At 25.7% G+C, this 21,132-nt stretch overlaps 1 protein-coding gene across 1 annotated transcript in view; it reads left to right on the top strand.

Moving 5' to 3' along the window:
- LOC107162896 (corticotropin-releasing hormone-binding protein) overlaps window positions 1-21,132 on the top strand; it is a 49,664-nt gene that overhangs the window by 5,837 nt on the left and 22,695 nt on the right. The window lies entirely within an intron of this gene.

Below are 21,132 nucleotides of genomic sequence, written 5' to 3'. Positions count from 1 at the left end.
TTATTTAACTGAGTATCTTGAAAATTAATTATCTCGTAGTTACTTATCGAAAATGACTGGAAATAAATAAAATAACAGTTTTTTAGCTGTAAGTACTTAATATTTATTTAATGAAAACTAATTATTAAGGTATGGTGTTTTAAAACATGCATAATATAATAAATGTCTACATAATATATAATAGAAAGTATCGTAGTAGTTATTATCTATTTATGTACATAAATATAAAGCCTAATAAAGTTTTTCCTGTGTTCTATATTTTTGGGTGGTAGGTTGTTAGAATTTCAGCTTCAAGCTTATCATCGTTTTTCGAATATGACAATTTACTATTGTTACACAATATACAACTAAGAGTATATTATTTAACTGCGTACCTACAATAGATATTTAAAAATGATTAAAAAACAAAGATTTGTCAAGATTATTTAATTATAGTTTCATTGTTAAATATTATATACATCAGATTAATTCGTTTTTAGATTCCTAAATTTAATTATTTTCAATATTGTTTTTAAAATAATTTTTAGAATTAAAGTTTATTGATTGAAATACATCTATAAACTAGGAATTTAGCATTTACTATTTAAAATTCTAGGAGAGTAGGCCTTCCTTTTTTTACAATTAGATAAAATAAAATGTTTCATACTTTTAAATTTTATTACATACTCTACCTCTAAATTCAAATCTATAAGTTTGTTATTAAAACACTTTTATGTCTCAAAAAGTTAGATTAGGTTCCTAAGTATGCTAGGTTAAATATGTACCTAATGTTAAATGTGTCCATATTATTTGTAATTTGTAATTCTCTTAGAGGATTAAATAAATCTTTAATTACATATTATACCTATAACCAACCTCTGTTTCGGTTACACTTATAAAAATATTTTTATTTTCTCACTGTTACTCCTAATGTCGACATGCCGTTTCTAAGATATAATGTTTCCTTTGTTAACTTTCATATAATCGCCATAATAACCGGAAACAATATGTCGTTAAAAGAGACGTAAAAAAATATTAAATAAGATGGGGACCTTTTGCTATTTTATTTACGTTGAGAAACTTTTCAAATTAATAAAGTAAATAAGAAACACACGTCATCATGTCTTACGCGTTACGCTAACAAAAGAATCAACCAGAAGTTTTTACTGTTCTCGGTGAAAATTTATTTATCTAGGTGCGAATATTCTTATTATTAGAAACTTTATTATTGTTAAAAAACAATTCTACTGGAATATAATATGTTGTAAAAATAGAATTTTGTGTTGAATTGCTTCGTTTGTTATATAGAACAATATTATGTCATTAGAACTAAAATTATTCTTAACGCATTTTCTAGACCCATTATTATTATGTTATTAAAATTGTTCGAGAATGCCGGATTCTTAATTTAATTGTATTGTACTTAACTATTCTCCTGTACTTTTAACTTGTAATTGGTGAGCTGTATTAATTTTTATGTTAGTATAGCTAATAAAAATAAAATAAAATAGAATCTTTAATGTGGAAAAGTTATTGTATTAATACTATATGTATTGATCGTATTAAATAAAATTAAAACTATTACAATTTTATAAACATTTAATAAATTAATAAATACTTATTTGTAATAACTGCCAAATAATGTAGTGGAAAATTATTCTACTTTTGTCCTTCGTTCACACTTCAACAACTGTTGTGTAGTTATGTACATAATAGTGCTCTACAATGTATGTATGATGTGAATGTCGAGTGATCTTTTATACTATTAGAAATTATAATTGACCCTGTATGATTATCAACGAAGATTCGTAGTAATTTCAAATTTAAGCGCGTGTATGTATGTATTATGGATACGTGTATGTGTATGCATAAGTATATGTCTATGTGTATATATGTATGAATATATGTATGTATGTAACTAAGTAGATAGAAGTACATGTTTCTATAAATTACTACTTGTGACCTATCATTTGTGAAATTTCTAAGTCTTAAATTGTTCCAAAGAAATTGAAACGTTTTCCATTTCTTTGCACAATTATAGTTGATTGTATAAGAAAAAAATATTGGTGATTGTATTTTGAATAGAGCGATTCAATTAATGAATGTTGAGTTGTATCTGGGAGACCTGAATGTTAGCCAACCAAAACGAATGTGTTTACTGGATGAGCTATAATTATTTTAAATTTAACTCGTTCAGCCTAATAATGCGTTGTAAACGTTTTATTATGGTATCCATTAAAATTTAAAATTAAATTGACATATTATTTTCATTATCGTAATAGTTTTTTTTTTATGATTATAAAATATGTAATAATGTAATGTACTTGAAAGTTGAAAGATGTAAAGAATTAAATAAATTATGCGAAAAACGATTATATTGGACAAATATTTTTAATATATATCTAGGTACTAGGTACGTCAAACAATATAGTCGATACTATAATATAAACACTAATAAATCTGGTAAATCATGAAAATATGTAGTTTTATTATTTAATGTGCGCTCAAAACTAAAGAGTTTAAAAAATATATAATATAATAACATTTTATACATATTTAAGCGCAAACTTTGTTAATTCATTTTTCTTATTAAATCAACATTAAAAGAAATTTGTCTTATCTATAGACAATAATCAAATTAACCTTTCATGAATTATTTTCAAAAGACTTGATATCTTAAATAAAATAAAGTATTGAGTTGATATATTTTCAATTAATAAGCTCAGCGGCGTACTTTGACTGTGAATATTTAATGAAGTATTATTAAAATTACTTAAATAACATAATATAAAATGATTAGTTTTATCAAATTTATTATATAAATAATTTATAATATTTAAGTATAGGTACTTTATTTTTTAAATAATTTCAATTCTCAATTCTCATATTGAATTTAAGTTTTAGTTGCATAGTGTACGATTAATATTCATTGTGATATTAAAAAATTGTATATTTCTTGGATGTTTGAGTTTAAATAAAAATATTCATTCGTTTTTAAAAATAATTAAAACTATACTACCCTGTTCTTTAAAATTTAAAAGCGCATTAATATTAAAATATCTTATTCGTGATCTTGACTCTGAGCCGTTTTGCAAGAGTTTTTTTATGCATTAATTTCGTGTGTATGCTTTTGAATTTTTCCATCAGTATGATTGGTCCATAAGTCCATTAATCTTTTGAAATTATTTTTCTGATTTAGCTGATGTCTACGTTTACAGTCTAGTTGACATTGAAAATATTGAAACCATTTTGGTAAGAATAATGGAATAAAGTGTACATATTATATAAATGTCACTCAACACGCAAATCGTGTTGCTAATAAATTTTAGTGGTTGTTATTTTTCGTATACTTAATAAAAAATTTACTAGACGGTGACAGGTTCATATAATCATATTTATACTATTTATACGTTACGTTACATTATGTAATATTATATATTATGCAGATTTATCATAAATATAAATATACATATGTATATAACGTTTTTATATACGTTTGGTATTTGTTTTGACCTTATTTGAATTCGATTAAATAATTTTATGGCGTCATTTGTTAATAATTTTATGTAAATGCATAGTACGTCAACATGAAGGTTTTAGGTGTACAATGCAAGTATAATAGCAATATAGACGCAAGTAGACAACTGATGATGTTATGATGAACCACCAAGTTTAATCAATAACAATCTATTTCGGCAACATCACATCTGTGGCTTCAAGATTTTAATATTCACTTAAACGCGACGTTATGGCGTTTCGCAGCATTTTTCTTGGGTGGTTAAACCTATTACCTTCTTCTCAAATTATTATTACTTTATTTAAATCCATATTTTTGGCCAATTATTTTTATCACCTTGCTGGATGGTATCTTCTTCACTATATTTTGTTGAAGATTTAAAATTCAATACGAATGTTTATAATAATAAAATCAATTTTATAACATATGCATGCATATGTTTTAAGAGAAATAAGACACATAAATTAACATCGCATCGACACGGAAAAAAACTAATAAACTTGACCAATATCCACTCTGGAGTGCATAAAAAACCTAGGTGGAAAATAGCGATTATTGTGAACGGACATTGTCAGTTGCAGATTAAAATATAGAATATTTAAAAAAAAAAACATAAAATCTACGTGGTACATTTTGTTTTTTGAACCGTGCATGTTCTACACTTCTATGCAAAAATATAGCTGTTTACAAGACTCTCTGTTCGGTGTTATACTATATTATGTTATTTATGCATAAAAATGTCTCGCGCAGCATTGGAAAATGCGTGGACCGTCTGGCATCAAATGGAATATGGGCGCTTTCATGTCCCGGAGCGTAGTAATACATATACACAACATAATATAACATAATAATTTGCATGCATAATAAGCCTCAAGCACAGGGATTTTAAAGGTAAAATCCACTGCCCGCACTTTGTTGTACTATTTATTTTATTAATTAGGATAAGTAAAAAGATCCTACGGGGCCATTTGTCATTTATATACTCGTACATTATTACATTTCAACATACATAGCGGGTGCCTGAGAGGTTGTTAGAAATCCAATTATTTCTAGAATCATAACGGTCATACAACAATTAATAATATATTATACTAACTGCCACAGACTATGGTTTGATATCAAATAGCATAACATTTAGTTTGTATAGTTGTACATGATATCTCATTATACTTATAACATGAGCCATATGTGGTTAATCTACTTTGTGAATTTTAAAATTACGTTCTATGATTTTAATGTTTGTTGTATTTAATATATTCTGTGATATTTATGGATAATGATTGGTTTTACTATGATATTATGTTTTTTGCTAAAAACATAAATAGGACAGAATGACTATTAACAGCGGTGATAAAATATAATAGCATACATGTCATAAGGCTGTTATTGACAATTTACAAGAAATTATAATATTATAATAATATAGCGACAATATCATAAGAACTATAGAGAAATATAGTTTGTATTAATAATACTAAAAATAATAATGACGTTTTATCAAAAGTAGTAGCTGCATGGCTATTACGGAAAAACGTCATGAGAACGGACCTGTTTTAATCAAGATTGTAATAGATGTACTTGTAGGTTGTAATAAATTGAACCTGTTGAGTAATGAATTATAAACGATTTTAGCGATTTAGTCTTAAATTTATTAAGATTGGAACTTCTTTATGTACGCTTACAAATTACAATACGCACAAACCAAGGGGAATCTGCGATTATTCTGAGAACTTTACTTAGGAAGATTTGTATTATTTTTTATATCAGTAGATGCGCATTTATCCCAAATTTGGCATATATATGTGGAGGAGCTATAAGTGTAGGATTTGTTTGTATTTTAAAAGAAAGCATTTTTCATTTTCTATAAATATTTTATTTTTATTTTATACACCTAAGGTAAAATGAAAGGTACTAGTACACTTAAAACATTTAGTTTAAATATAAGGTTTTCTAGAGCCTTGTGTCAAATTTTATGCTAAGGTATTTTGGTCTAGCGTTGCCAAGGTATATTTTTGTTATCAAATTTTAGATATGTGGAATTATGGTAGCAATGTAGGCTAAATATAAATAGGGATACTAACCACGAAAGCATATTTTTCGTATTTCCAAATAACTACTTGAAGTCTAAAATATTCGCAGAATATTAATATTAATTTTAAATATTATATAAAAGGAAAGCAATGTTTGAATCATTATGATTGTTGACCATCATTTAAAAAATTGAAAAATAAGGGTTTTTATGTTTTTTGTCATAAGATTTGAAATTTTTTTAGCTTTATATTTCCCAAGAATTGAATACAAACCCACTTTCAACATAATTATAAATTAGTGTTATCGTAAATATAAAAATATTTTTTAAGTGTTGTAAGTTTGAATTAAGGTGACTTTTTCATGATTTTATAAGTTTTGGAAATGTTTTTATAGGGTGTTTATGTTTGGAATCGTTTAAGTGTATAATTTCTGAGTAACTTTACATTAAAAAAACGTTCCATTAATTCTAAGTATAGTAAAACAATTTCCGTTCAAATTCATTTTTTTTCGTTTCAAGTTTGTTATAATAATACACCATTATCTCGTGCTTAAGTGACTAGAGTGAAGCGAGACGAATGTTCTCAATATCCCGTCTCTGTTTCCTGTCTGGTTTATTTTTTTGTCTGTGTCGATGCAAATTTTAAAATTGAATTTGGTCGTAATATTATTGTACTTGACTGGCTGCAATGAACAATTATTATGGAATATATGTACGGATAATATACATATATTGTGTTAGCGGTTGATAATCAACTGTTCTATTTAGTATTTTTAAAATAAAATACACGAGATACTACAGTGTCTGCATTTAAACGATAATAATATAGGAAAACGGTATAAAATATGCTGAAAATTTTGTTAGTGTACTCATTCTTCTTGTCCCCCCCCCCCTAAAAACAAAACTATGTATAATATAATACACACATTAAAACCGTTTAACATAAAATGTATTCACCACTTTATATCCACAACTACTAATCTGTTCTGCATGATTTAAATTTGACAACCTTAGCCAATAAGGCAAATTAAATCAAAAATATATCAATGGTTCAAGTGGCGGTAAAACTGATACACTCTCCCTTCTCTTCCAAATAAAAGTTCCTCAACTTTCCATTCGTCCCATCGGCCATCGGTCGTATGTTGTCTCTATAATCGTGTTACGAATTATGGCCATAATCATCTACTTGCATCTGAATTTCATTTTTCAATCAGTTCTCATTCTAGTTTATATTCAACACTACTTCATTGAATTATAATTGTACCCTTTATTGAGTCATATTGGGATATATTAGTTATAAATAATAATAAATAAAAATTTAAAACACATTGCGTTAAGTTAACTACTTTCTAAAAATAGTACGTCTTACAAATGTTTAACGGTGTCTTTTTTACCCTTTTTTTTTTGGAACGAGAACACTAAAAATGTACTTATATTGAACAATAAATGGATTATGTTTTATATATAAGCAACTTATCAAAAATGTTTTTATTTTTTATACATAAAAACATTACACAGACATCACTGCCACGTCAATGGTGTATTTTATAATACAATATAAAACCTAAAGAATACAAAAAACTTTTACCTTCACTTCAAAACAGGGACAAGAAACAATAATAAGATTTTTTATATTCTATATATTGAGGCGGAGGAGTATACTCGAGCTCGAGGAAACTGAGTTCTTGCCTCAGGAAATAAATACGCGTCAACAATGTGTCAGTATTGTTGTGAAAACATCGAAGAAGAAAAAAACTACAAACACGAAGACAAGTAACCTTTAAAAATATGAAACTACTAATAATGCGCTGCCATATTTATATACACAGCTAAATAATGCGATTTCCATAAATAATCGTCCAATTAATTACATGAACTCATTATTTACTTATCTTAAGCATTACAGGCAGAACCCAATTACATTATTGCTAGGTACTATGATGTTTTATTTTTATTGTTGAACAAATTCATATAGGTATATCGTTATTTATTATTCCACTCAAATTTTATAGATTGGCAACAATGTTGAATTTATCTTTCTTTTTAAATTTGAATTTACAATTAATAGTATTATGCACCCCATTAAAAATGTTATCTCAAACTCTCAAAGCTATTATTGTTATTTGTTTGGCAATATTACAACGTTCGTTATCCCTTAAACAAGCACACAAAATAAAAATAAATTGTATTTAAATTATTATGAAATTCTCAACCATTTTTGAACTAAAAATGATTTCATCAAAATCTAATGTAAAAATATATATATATATTATTCAAAGAGCTATTGTGGTAGGTATTTTTAAAATAACAGCGTAACGTCACTGTGCCGGTCTCGTTATCTTCGCCTATCTTACGCGTGTACAAGTAGCTAGCTCATTTTACACAATATTTTATTTTTGATGTTTGATTTATGTAGAATTATGTGATTTATCGTGTTAAAAAGATAGAAATATCTAAATATCAGAATTTCAATAAAACTTTTGGTTTATATAAAAACACTAAAAGAGATATTTTGGTTATTTACGTTATACTGTAGTTACAACGACACAGCGCGTTGATTTATATGATAAACATTTTAAATATTTAGACATGTTAGAAAAATTCTGATTCCACTAAAGCTTTCTGTACATAAAAACACACGTCATACGCATAACAAAAATTACAAAATTTAGGTAAATGTATTGTGTGAAGCAAGTAACATTTATATGTATAAAATAGGCAATCACCGTGAGCCCTGTTTAATGACGTCACGCGTCTTTTTCAATTTCTTATAACTCATTGAATAATATGAACTGAAACATTAAATCTATTCCATTAGTCTTGAAATTGAACATTCTTTCAAATAAAAAAACTTATTTTTTGTGTTTTGTGTTATTTTTTAATATGGTTATTGTCTTTTTTTTATCTATGACAGTAATAGAAGATATTTCAATAGTAAATATATTTAATATATTATATCAAAATAAAGTTGACTTATTTATACTTTCAAAAGATAGTTGGGCATTTTATTATCTATTCCAATCGTTGACAGCGCCAAAGATACAAAATCAGAAATTTATCAAATGATAAGTAATACAATTAAAAGAGATTTGTGGATTAATGGATTGATGTTATTGACTAAAGAAATAGCAGAAATGGACGCGCTCTTAATATCACTACCTTAAAAGGCAGACTTTTTTTGAAATGTGGTCTGGAACTTGGCTTTTTTTTCATTGTTAGGTGTTTATTGGACAAGTATTTGTTTGCTAAACATAGCAAATATAATATGCATGTTGTTTGTTGTCAAAGTACACTAAAGTTCACAAGTAGTTAGTGTCTCTGATTCATTAATTTATGTAACATAACATTATTATAATATACTTGTATGGAATACACTGCTTTTAAGAACAGAAGACTTGTTGAAATCTGATTTCTTTTTATTAATAACTCATATTTTTCAACTCACGACACGCGACAATGCAGCGTTACTTATTATCATTTTAATAGGTATAAAATATATTATTTTAAGGCTCATGCCTTTAAAATATTTAAGTGAATTTGTACATGAAGACATTTAAGCAATGAAAACATAATATTAAACTTTAGTATTTATGGTAGGTATTTTTTTTTTTTTTACAATCAACTTTCTGTAGTTAACTTTAAGTGATCTCGTAACTTGCGTATTATTATTTTTTTTTTTTATTGGAATAAAAGGCTTCAACATCACAGGTCATTAGCCTAAAAGTAATTATAAGTTAATAATTTTATGGGGAGACATTTCTATAAAGGGGGATGTAAAATATGTTATGTACAATTATTGTTTAATATTCTGTTGTACCTTGTACGTTTGCATATAATATTCAAATGGGGTTTTACTTTGAGCAGTTAAAACAATATTGAACAAATAATATTGACTGTATGAAAGGATTTATGTTGAATCTCTATAGATGAATATAAATTTCTATAGATAAGAATAAAATGTAGAGATTTTGCCATTTAGTTAACATTTATAAATTCAAGAAAACGATATAATTGATTATAGAATTACCATTTTTTTTTTTTTTTTAATACACGTTTTTAATCTTATTGATTTATAAACGTTCTTAATAAATATAATATATTTATTTAAATACTTAAGTATATACCTACTATATATTAGCAATGTTAAAAATTCTCAAAGATGATATTAATTCCGATATGTATTTTTTTTATAAAATTTGTAAATGATATTCGCTTTAACAAGCAATAAGTATTATTAAATAATTATTGATGATTATTGGATACATTAATATTAAATTAAATTACTTGGTAGTTTAAGCTGTTTAATTTGTATCATTTTGATAATATGCCGTGTTATTGCATTATATTAAGATACAAATCTAAAAAAATCTAATATTAAATTATTATTTTCTGAAAACTTAAATAAGTATTTTAATTTTTAATTTTTGGTTCGTATGAATATATCGGTATTTGGTAGTTGATCGATGTAAAAACGTACCAGTGGAAAATAAAAATCACATTTACGTTTGAAGATTTGTCATCATATACTATTTACAGTAACATAATTTAAACGTAGCTATCTTCATAAACAATACCTACTTACATCAATAAAATATTAAAAAGGACAAAATAAATTGAAACATTTTTACAGAGCAGTATTTTATGATTATTTTAAAGAGTAAACCTTAATAAATTTTATTAGGTGCTGAAATACTCTTACTATAAATGCGTAGAATATATATTTAGTACCAAAAATGTTTCATGTTGTAACTCATACGGGCAATATAATATAAAAACCATCTTGATTTCATATTTTATTGAACGTTGAGGTATAAAATTGATTTTTTTTTTACTGTTATCTCTTAAAATATATTATCCGATTTCCGTATATTTACTTAATATTAATAAAACACCTATACGGCTATACCTATAGGCTATAAGTAAATTAATATGATTAAATTGTACTTATACAAACTTAATTAAATCGGTGAACTGATAAATCTTACAAATACACGAATTACGACATATTCAGGCAGTTGGCTAAGTTTACGAAGAGTGAAATCAATTAGAAATAAATAAATAGTACCTAGGTATTTATTTAAGAAGGAATCCTTAGTAATATTTTTCTTAATTTACAGTTTATGTATCGTAATATATTATATGTATATTAATAATATATTATCAATTATTATGCTTATGTAAGAAATAGTTAAAAGTTACATTAACATATTTATAAATAAAATTACTGATTTATTTGGTACATTGCGTTTACAAGTAGGTAGGGTACTAACGTGCAACGTACTTAAATAATATTATAAATGCTGTCAGTGGATAACCATATAGAACCTTCCGTGAGTCAAAGAACAGGTGTTTTCTCATAGTGGCCCAAATACAAAATACAGTCCTATAACTTATAAGTGTTGTTCACTATTATAGGTGTCTGGGTATATTGATAAAATATTAAATTCTCTTTGAAATTAAATCTCTCGAATAACCAAATGAAATACCAAACTTCTACACTCATCAAACACATACAAAATATTCCTCCACTTTCTTTAAGAATTCAATAGACTTATTTACACACAATATAAAATAATTGATTACTGATTAGTGATTAATGATGATACTAAAATTCAGTTCAAATTAAAATGAAATATGTTAACGTGAACATTCATTAGATGCCTTTAAATTTGTTAATTTTCCCAAGTAATTAATTAGTGCAACTTTATTGTCCTACCTTATCATCATTTTTGTATGTAAAATAAAATACATCACTAGCATTATGTTCATATATAATTTTAACTCAAACTACTGTGTAAAACTGTAAGCGTTACAGTTTTTTATGTACATCTATAATATTTAAATTAATAAACAATAAAAAATATAGTTTTTCTGATTTTGATACGGAACATGAGTGATGCTATCTATTGATTTATTTATAACGCATGTTATTTGTCTTTAAAAAATAAGTGTTACATAAGATACTTACAGTACTACAGAACAATTTTTGGTACGTATAGGTTAGGTTAGGTACGTATATTAGTTACGTAATCTAACTTGATAGCGTAATTTTGGTATTCAGCCACAGACAAATTAAAAGGTTAGCCCATTTTTTAATAGTTCATATACATCTTTTGACAGATAAGTACTCAAATAAAATTAAAATTTTATTCGTGGTTATTGATTAAATTTAAATATACATAATATTGAGAACATAATATATAATGTAGTTGCCCAGTTACAGTGTGAAATCAATTATTATTAATATAGCCATAGATAGATAACACAATTACTTTTAAAATATCCATGACAGTATGACATTAAAGTACACAAATGGCTATAATAGAGTTTTACTATACTACTATATTATTAGTCATGATACGCTATGTATTGTAAATTTGTAAGTAACGAGTGTGATATTAATAGATAAGATAATAAAATTCAATTTTTTAATACTCAACGTATAAACAAATAAGTTTAATATATTTATTATTATAATAATAGTTAATAGCTATATAGTCACTAAATAGTAATACACTAATAGAGTATATTTTATCCCCTATATCATCTATAGCTAAAACTAGTGTTTTTGAATTAATTATAATTATAGGTATCTAAAACTGTCGGTAATCAATAGGGTACTACAAAATAGTGTACTATAAATCAAGATTACAGACATTTTAAACCATATGTAATAGATTAAGATATTCTATACTGGATAATATATAATAATTTATTGAGTTAAATAAGAAATATTATTAAAATATATCCATAGTTTTATTTTATTTTTAGAAATACTTTCAAGTAATTTTGCACATTACGATATACGAATTACAGAAAAAGTATTTAAACTATTTCAAATTTTGATAGTGTCACAGTAAAAAAAACAGTTAATCTTTCAATATATTTTTATTTTTATAGTCAAAAACACTTTACATAATATAAGAATTTTATGACATAAAATTTCCATCGGTTGAAAATTAAAACTGACGTTATAATAATTTTATAAGTTAAAATGTTCTACATTTATTGCTATATTTTTTTTCTTGAGAAGGCTGTAGAGTTAAATCATAATTTTACTTTATAGTAAGTACCTACCTAATAGATTTTAGAATGTCTTAATAATTTGTTTTTAGCTTTAATACCATAAAAATATTTTAAACTGCAATTGTGAAGTTTGACCGATCATTGTGATAATTATGCTGCTTAGATTTGTTTGAATAATAATAACAATTGTTTGAAGTTCCTCTGTTATATAGTCGTGAAATTAAATTCTGTTTGACTAAATTATTAGCTACGATTTCCATTGCTAATGATAATAGACTTTTAATTACTCATAACCACGATCACATTCTATATCTAACCTGTTCATTGTTGACAAAGTAACATCTTTAGTTAAACGCTTGTTTATTTTCAATTAATTCTGACCACGTTCTTACTATGGCCACTGAACATGTTGTTATTATACAAATTTGTAGTAGCTGTTTATTTGTAAAACGATACCTTAGAGATCTTTGCATTATTAATAATCTCAGTTTATTAAAAGGCAAGACATTTATCACGAACGACCTAAACGTAACTAATAAACCGATTTACAAATTTATATTTATGCATTTTAATATAGTATGATAATATGTTTTTTTTTACAATGAATATCATGTTTGTTTTACTATTATAATAATAGTAATTATTATTTTATTTTTTTTATTGATCAAAATACATCGACAACTAGAGGCCATTAGTAAAATCAAATTTTTTTTTGGTTACATTTTTAGTATTTAAGTATTTAAATTTTCTACATTAAATTAAATTGTACAATTCTGTTTTTTTTTTTTAAGAATAAAATTAAGTTTTTTACATCCTGTGGGTTTAGTTCAAGTGCTTGACAGATTTGTTCGGAAATGTGAATTTGATTTCGATACTGGATGTGTTTTTGACATTCAGTGATGATGCGGTTGACGGTTAAAAGTACGCTGCATGACTCACATAGTGGAGGATCATCTTTACTCATCAAGTAGCTGTGTGTTGGTGTGTGACCAATTCGGAGGCGGTTTATTATGGTTTCATCTTTTCAATTGAGTTCAGGATTTTTCCATGGGTTTATATTATTTTTATTTTGAATTATTATTTTTATTATAGGTTTTTTATGGAAATTTAACAATTTAATTTCAAATATTATGAATTTTCATGTTAATGTTTTTAAGCATTATCTAAACTAATCATTTCTCGAGCTAATGTGATTATAGTCAATCAATTTCTAATGCATTATAGGTACCTAGTACCTATATTATTATTTACAGCTAATATACTGTATACACGTGAAAAATACAAAATTAAGACTATAGGAATAAACTAATTCTGACAACTTAACAAAATGTCACTTATGGTGATTCATTGTAAAATGTATACAGGTGCTTAACCAAGCTCATTAACTTGAAATATTAATGGTAGAGACATTAAAACAAACGTAAGTAGAAAGTATATCAAATAAAATTGTGTCAGTTAAGTGTTTTGGTAGAATTTATTTGAGTTTACGTTATTATTTTATATAATATTACAGCAACACTACAAGCAAGTACTACTACGGGCCTCTTAGGTTTGGGGGAAAAGGACATGATGTGATGCGACATACTGCAATAGACTATCTGCAGACATAATAAATATTATTTTTTGATTGAATTTTAAATTTGTTTACATTGTGTATTTGACCTAGCTGAACGGCACATGAGTACATGACTAGAAAAAATTAGTTCGTAGCCTACAATATCAATTTTTAATGTGAAAATTCAAAATAGATATAAAAATAGATGTACTTAATAAATTATATTTTTTGATTTTAAAATTATAATTTTTTTAAGTTTTGATTTAGTTAGTGTTTTGTAGTAGGTATTGTATGTAGTAGGAGTGTTATGGCTCAAAAATTACAGTACATAGAATATGTTTCCTAAGTGTAAAGAATAATCATTGAACATGCTGAGAAAAAACAGATTTATTACTTTTTAAATTTCGCGTCGTATAATTGAGGAAAATATTAATAAAACTTCAAAATTATTTGGATTATTTATTTTAGTTCTATATAATATAAACATGATGGATATATTATTTTTTGAGATTAATATATTTTGGTAAAGTGTGTACATTTAGATTTGAATGCATAAAAATTTTCATATCAATTTTACAATGTTATTCAAATACTATGTCGGACGTATAACTCTAAAAACTAAAATAAATAAATAAATAATAATCTTGATGTGAAAGTTTAATATTTTATAACGTTATTAATTATGCACACTAAGAAAACATTATTTTTTTCTCCAAAAGTAACGATAAAATATAATTTCTACAAACTTATATAATAGGAAAAACAACACTATTCCGAGATGGGAGTGAACAAGAAGAGACGAGTTGCCAGTTTACCGCATCCTGTCCAGATTTTATTGTTGTTGCAATGTTGCATAAACTTGTATCTTCTATTGTTCTATTTAAAATAATTGCAAAGCTATATATAATAATTATTTTCCCAGTTTCCAATTAATATTCATTAAAAATGGATAGTAATATCATATCATAAATTCATAGTTGAAATCAACTCGGTATACATATCATGGTAATTTTTATTAGTTTTATATGGATAATAATTAATTTTTCCTATAAAAGTTATTAAAATGTTTTATCATTTGTGTGGCAAAATTGAGATGTATCTAATCATAATAGTTTATAATAGATACGACACTCAAAACTCAAAACTCAAAGTATTGGGTTCAATATTTTTATAACAAAAAATAGACCCATTAAAATTGTTTTTTAATTACAATTCACCATTTACTCACCAACCAGCCATTTCACTTTTGTCAAAATGACGGTCTAAAAATATTACGTTAATTATTCATTAGAGACAAAATTACAAAAATATTGTTATAATAATTAATTGCTATACATATATGTATAATAATATGTAAGTATCCAAGAGACCGCATGACCTTCATGGTTTTGAATGTTTTGATCTACACTGAGTTATGAAAAACAAATTAATTTCGACACAATTAAAACCAATATATTCAAATCATAGAGTTATCATTCCAGCACTGTCAGCATTTTTTTATAAGTGAAATAATTACTATATATTATATATTAATAAAAAATACTATTTATTTATATATTAACTATTTCCAACATATCACAAATTCACAACATTATCACATTTAAAATGTTTGAATTAGATTTATATAGCAAACATCTATTATAACAAATAAAAATAAAGTCTTGTGCATTGCTATCGCAAGTCTAAATTTAAAATTGTTAAAAGTTTGAGTTTTGTCGTTAAATTGAAATGTAAATATTATTGCTAAACTTTCTAGTATTCTTGATATTGATACTAGACGACTTAAACGTTTTGGTGTTATTTTTATAAAAAAAATTTATGTGAAGCTAAATGTAAATCGAATCAAGTTATACTTAGTAAAACAATTTTAATGACATTCATTGTATTAAACACCTGTACTTTTCAATTCGATAGGTAATGAATTTATATTCTGCACATGCACACAGCATTATACAGCGGTGGACGGTGGTTACACAATTAATATGATTGTGCGATAAAGTATTATGTCATTATGATAATACTATCAAGATTTTTATTTGAAACAAATTTTAGTAAAAACAATGCAGTTTATTACAGCGATGTTTAGTTTTTAAATATATTTATTTTTTCGCTATTGAATTTCTCTTGAGAGTTTGAGACGAAAATGAACAAACAACACTGAGAAACCCACTCTGTGTCACGTACTGGTCAACTCGAAGATTAATTCAATTAAAAATCAATTGAGTACACAGAAATATCGTTTAATGGAAAAATCGGATAAATATTTGTTCATTATATTTACTAATAAGTATATGTTAATGCACCCTACACAATTTCAACAACATCCAATTTATTCAGAGAAACGTGGAAGACAATTAATTTATACAATATACATATAATGTAAGGGACACATTTATATTAGCCCTGTTGCAGAGTATTATTTTGTTGATTGTTTCTTGATTAATCAATATATTCTAATGGAACTGATGATACCACCAATAACAATTTTCATTCGTTTTGTACATGCGCATTGCGTATATACATCGCTATTGGATTTGTCCTAAGTTCAACCGAACGTTTTCTTCGTTCCGAAAGTATACTCGTAAATGTATTTATATTGTTTTTTCCACTCATAAGGAGTTATTTAGTTTCAAGGAGCCCGTTAAACTGTACAGGTTTAATACTGTTTCTTTAGTCTGTACAAATGTACCATGTATGTTGCAAGTAAAATATAAAAACGTGTTGAAAACTTACCCTTTTGTTTTTATTCTTGTACATAGATTATATCGTAGAAATAATAAATTATTGAATTAATAAAAACAAAAAAACTTGTCAATAAAGTTTGAGAACATAATATCATATTCCATACTTGTGATTTTCACCCAATAATATCGTCCAATGAGATAATAAAATCCGGTAGTTTTATACATACTCAAGGGCCAAGGCACCGATATTTCACACCGGATGGGATGATGTATTCTGTTTTTTTAAATTTAAATTTATTTTTAATCATTTTTGTTAAAAGTTAAACAATGTTAACGACTGTTTGTGTTCGTTCAACAATTTGAAAAACTACTTGGAATGTAATATGAATGGATTGTATGTTCATAGATAGTTTTAAATGCTACTTCCATTTGAGTACTTAAAATAAATATCTGAATTTATTTATAGTAGCAATTATTTTCTAATAAATATTAAAACAGTTAATAATAACTGGGAGTAACTGTGGGATGGAAATAATTCATTTATTTGGAGTAATTATTTCATAATGAATGTTAAACAATTATTCAAGCAGCACTTTCCATTTAAATCAACAAAATCAATTTTATTTCATCATCTAATTACGCAGAAATGTTTTGAATTTAAATAAAATTGTGGTCTGCGACTAACACCAACAAATAAAACTCGGTAAACTAAGATTTAGACACAATAAATAGTAGATATGCAAAATAGACAAATACCTATAAATATATATATTTATCTATGGATAACAGTATCTTCGAAACTTCACTCAAACCGTGTGGATATAAATTGAGTGGATATAACACGGATATAACCAACGACAACATCCATTAACTTAATATTGAAACTATACATTATGTTTATTATCCCGTGCTGAGGAGTGGTGTCGCAACTTGCCATCACCTACACAATACGTGTCAAACGTCCTGTGCGAACTATTTCGGTATATTAAATAATATTGAAAAGTCTCGCTATATGTATACTTTATATATTATTGAACTGACATTATTATTTTATTCCATTACTTAGTACGGTTACATAGTTTGATATATCATAACCTATCGATATTCAACACATAATAGGTACCTAAAATACTATGAGAAGGTGCAAGCACTGAGAGGCCCATAATATATTACACCGATCGATGCGTTTTATGTATAATATGATAATACATCACAAATATTTACATATTATTTAAATGTTCTGTTTATATCGTATTAGTTGTACACTCGACACTCGAACCAAGAATACGTATACAATATCCGTTATAAATTTTATTTGTGTGTCTTAAGGGTAACCAGAAATACCTACGTCTTCAGCAGGCCCGGATTAAGATTTACAGTGCCCATAGGCTGTAAAAAATTTGGTGCCCCTATTTAAAAAAAAATATTGTACCTACACATTTCTCTACTCGATACTTGATGAAATAATAAAATATTATTATAGGTTTATTAGCCACAATATGTACATGTATATAATATGTGAAAACAAGTAAAAACATAAAATTAAAATTAAATAAAATATATTTTATATTTATAAAAAAATAAAATAATCATATTATAAAAAATAACGAACCATTAATTTATACTTTTATTTTTCTTATTATTGATTACATAGATAATAAATATTAATAATATTAATATTATCTATGATTGATTATTACGATTTCAAATTTCCGATATATTAAATAAAAATTTAAAATAACATCAGGATCGTATGCGGTGCCCGTGCCCCTAAATCCGTGGTTGTGTAGGCTGAGCCTATACTGCTTAAGCCTTAATCCAGGCCTGGTCCTAAGTATTGAACATTTTTTGTAGCGCAACAAAACGTTTTTATTTTTTCGCCTCAAATTACGAGAAAATATTCATTCTGTTGAATATTTACGCGTTGCACCACCACATAAACTAAATGGTACGGAGCGTTACACGCTATGAATTTGTCACAGACTTTTTTTCAATTCACTTTTTCTCGAAACATGACTTTGTATTCTAACTGTATTCAACAGCCACGATTTTTCTAGACTCAATTTAAAATTTAAAACTTTAAAAGAATTCAAATGTTTTAGATCAAAGAAATCGAATTATATTGAATTTCTTGAAAACTACGTCTAAATTTGTTTATAGTTCGAAAATATATAATTCGAGTAATCGAATAATTAATAATTCAAGATATAAAAATCTAATTTTCATTTTAAATTAAAAGAGTTAAAATTTGATTGAATAGGACAAAAAACCAGCGGGACATTATAATCATACATATATATTATACTCGTATGGGAACCATTATCCGAATGGCACAGAATATCCTCAATGGAAATTTTTTCAAACAAACAAGTCCAAATTCAGCCCTTTGGGTATAAAAAGCGATTCATATCTCGGAGGGTCGTACAAAATCTATACAAAAAAATTATAAACCTTATTGAATTAATATATTATTAGAATTTATAAATGTATTTTCGTAGCGTTTAAAAATTGATTATATAAAATTTTGTTAATTTTGGCATATATATTTTTTTTTTATTAAACGAAATATACCCTCGGCGACCTAGGCCATTGGGTTACAAAATTTTCTTTCATTGGGTTAATATAACATTATTGACAACTATTAGCGTATATTAAAATGAATTTAAAATTTAAAACCAAGAACGATTATGCCATAATATTATAGGTAGATAATATTATGTAATATTTTTTATTGATTCTTTCTAATTATTTTCCATTGATGTTTTATTTTAAAAATGTTTACAATAGTTAAATGTTCGGTTTTTATATAGGCTAGGATTGATGTGCTTTGTAAAATGTATATATACTGTTTCTAAATAAAAATACACATAACGAAATAGCTAACATATTGTAAAAATACCGGATGTATTGACGCAATAAAAAAAAAAAGCGGGTACCTAAGTAAGTGGATATCGCTCTGCAGTACAGTAGGTTACAAGTGGGTTATTGTAATGGATGGTATTAAATTTGAATTCAATGACGTGACATCATTGTATACGAAAAACGATTCTGAGTGAAGACGGTTTATCAGTCTAGGATATATTATATATTATTAATTATATTGTTATAATTTAAAAACAAAAACGTCTTCCATAATTATTTAATATTATAAAATCGTGAAATCGTGAAATCGTACGTTTTTTCTCCTTAAACCGCTTTTATTTCGAGTAACGTTTCGAAAATCGAAAAATGACCTGTTTAAAGTACCAGATCAAGAACATTACCTTTCAGATAAGATGCTACACTTGATACTTTTAAGCAAGTTTAGAAGGAGAAAAAGTGTTTACAGAATAAAAAAGAAATAAACATAATTGTAAAACCAATACATTCCTTGCTGTGCTCAGAATCTAAAATAGCTAACGTTGATGTGAACGCTTCATATAAGCACTATAACTACTATTAACTAATAAATATCGTGTTTAGTGAAACAGCATTTATATTATGCATACTATATATAGAGTAAGTATACTGTATAGTGTTTATAGTACTTTATACACTATTATTTATTAAAATACTGTGCATATTGTATTTTTATTGGTATATTGTGATACAAATAATATGAAATAAATAATGTACGTGATTTAAGAATAAATATAAATTATTTTTCCTGATTTATTGTTTATCGTTTTTTAAATCACTAGAAACCTAATATTCTTAAATTATTTATTTCACCATAAAAAAAAAGAAAATTTAAAGTAAAACAAACAATAAAAAAGTGCGAAATGTGATATAAAAATTCATTAGTTATATCTTAAAAGGTTATATCAGATTGCTTTTTATAAATTATTTGAATTCCATTCATACAAAATATAATTATTTTTAATTTTAGTTGAAAGTTGTATTCGAATTTTGTTTACAACCAAACCTACGTTTAGTAATATCATATACTGGACATTATTTTTTTTTTCTGATAATGTGTTACAATATTGTGTTATTTTGTTACCATATTATATTATTATTATAACTTATAAGTGGCCTATGTTATAACAATATGTAAACGTACGAAGACGTTATACACTGATAATTCTCGAATGATTTAGGGGTGGCTATGTTTAAAACATAAGTAACTCTTCTTATTAATCCAGAGACACGTCCCCACGTCGCAATGTATATAAGCTTATTATTACGATTTATGACATGGTTGTATGATACTTATAATAATTACATTATTATTCGATGAAATTAGAGGTACTGAAACTATCAATATTATATAATGTGAAATAGATCATAATTAGCTTATATAATTATAATCACGAACAGGATATTTAAAACAAATAGTTCAATTACACGAAATAACACGATC

This window comes from Diuraphis noxia, unplaced genomic scaffold, assembly GCF_037042655.1.
Source record: "Diuraphis noxia isolate RWA-SAM2 unplaced genomic scaffold, SU_Dnox_SAM2 contig0002, whole genome shotgun sequence".
In the NCBI taxonomy this organism is placed as follows: domain Eukaryota; kingdom Metazoa; phylum Arthropoda; class Insecta; order Hemiptera; family Aphididae; genus Diuraphis; species Diuraphis noxia.
This window is presented reverse-complemented; position numbering and strand designations above follow the sequence as displayed.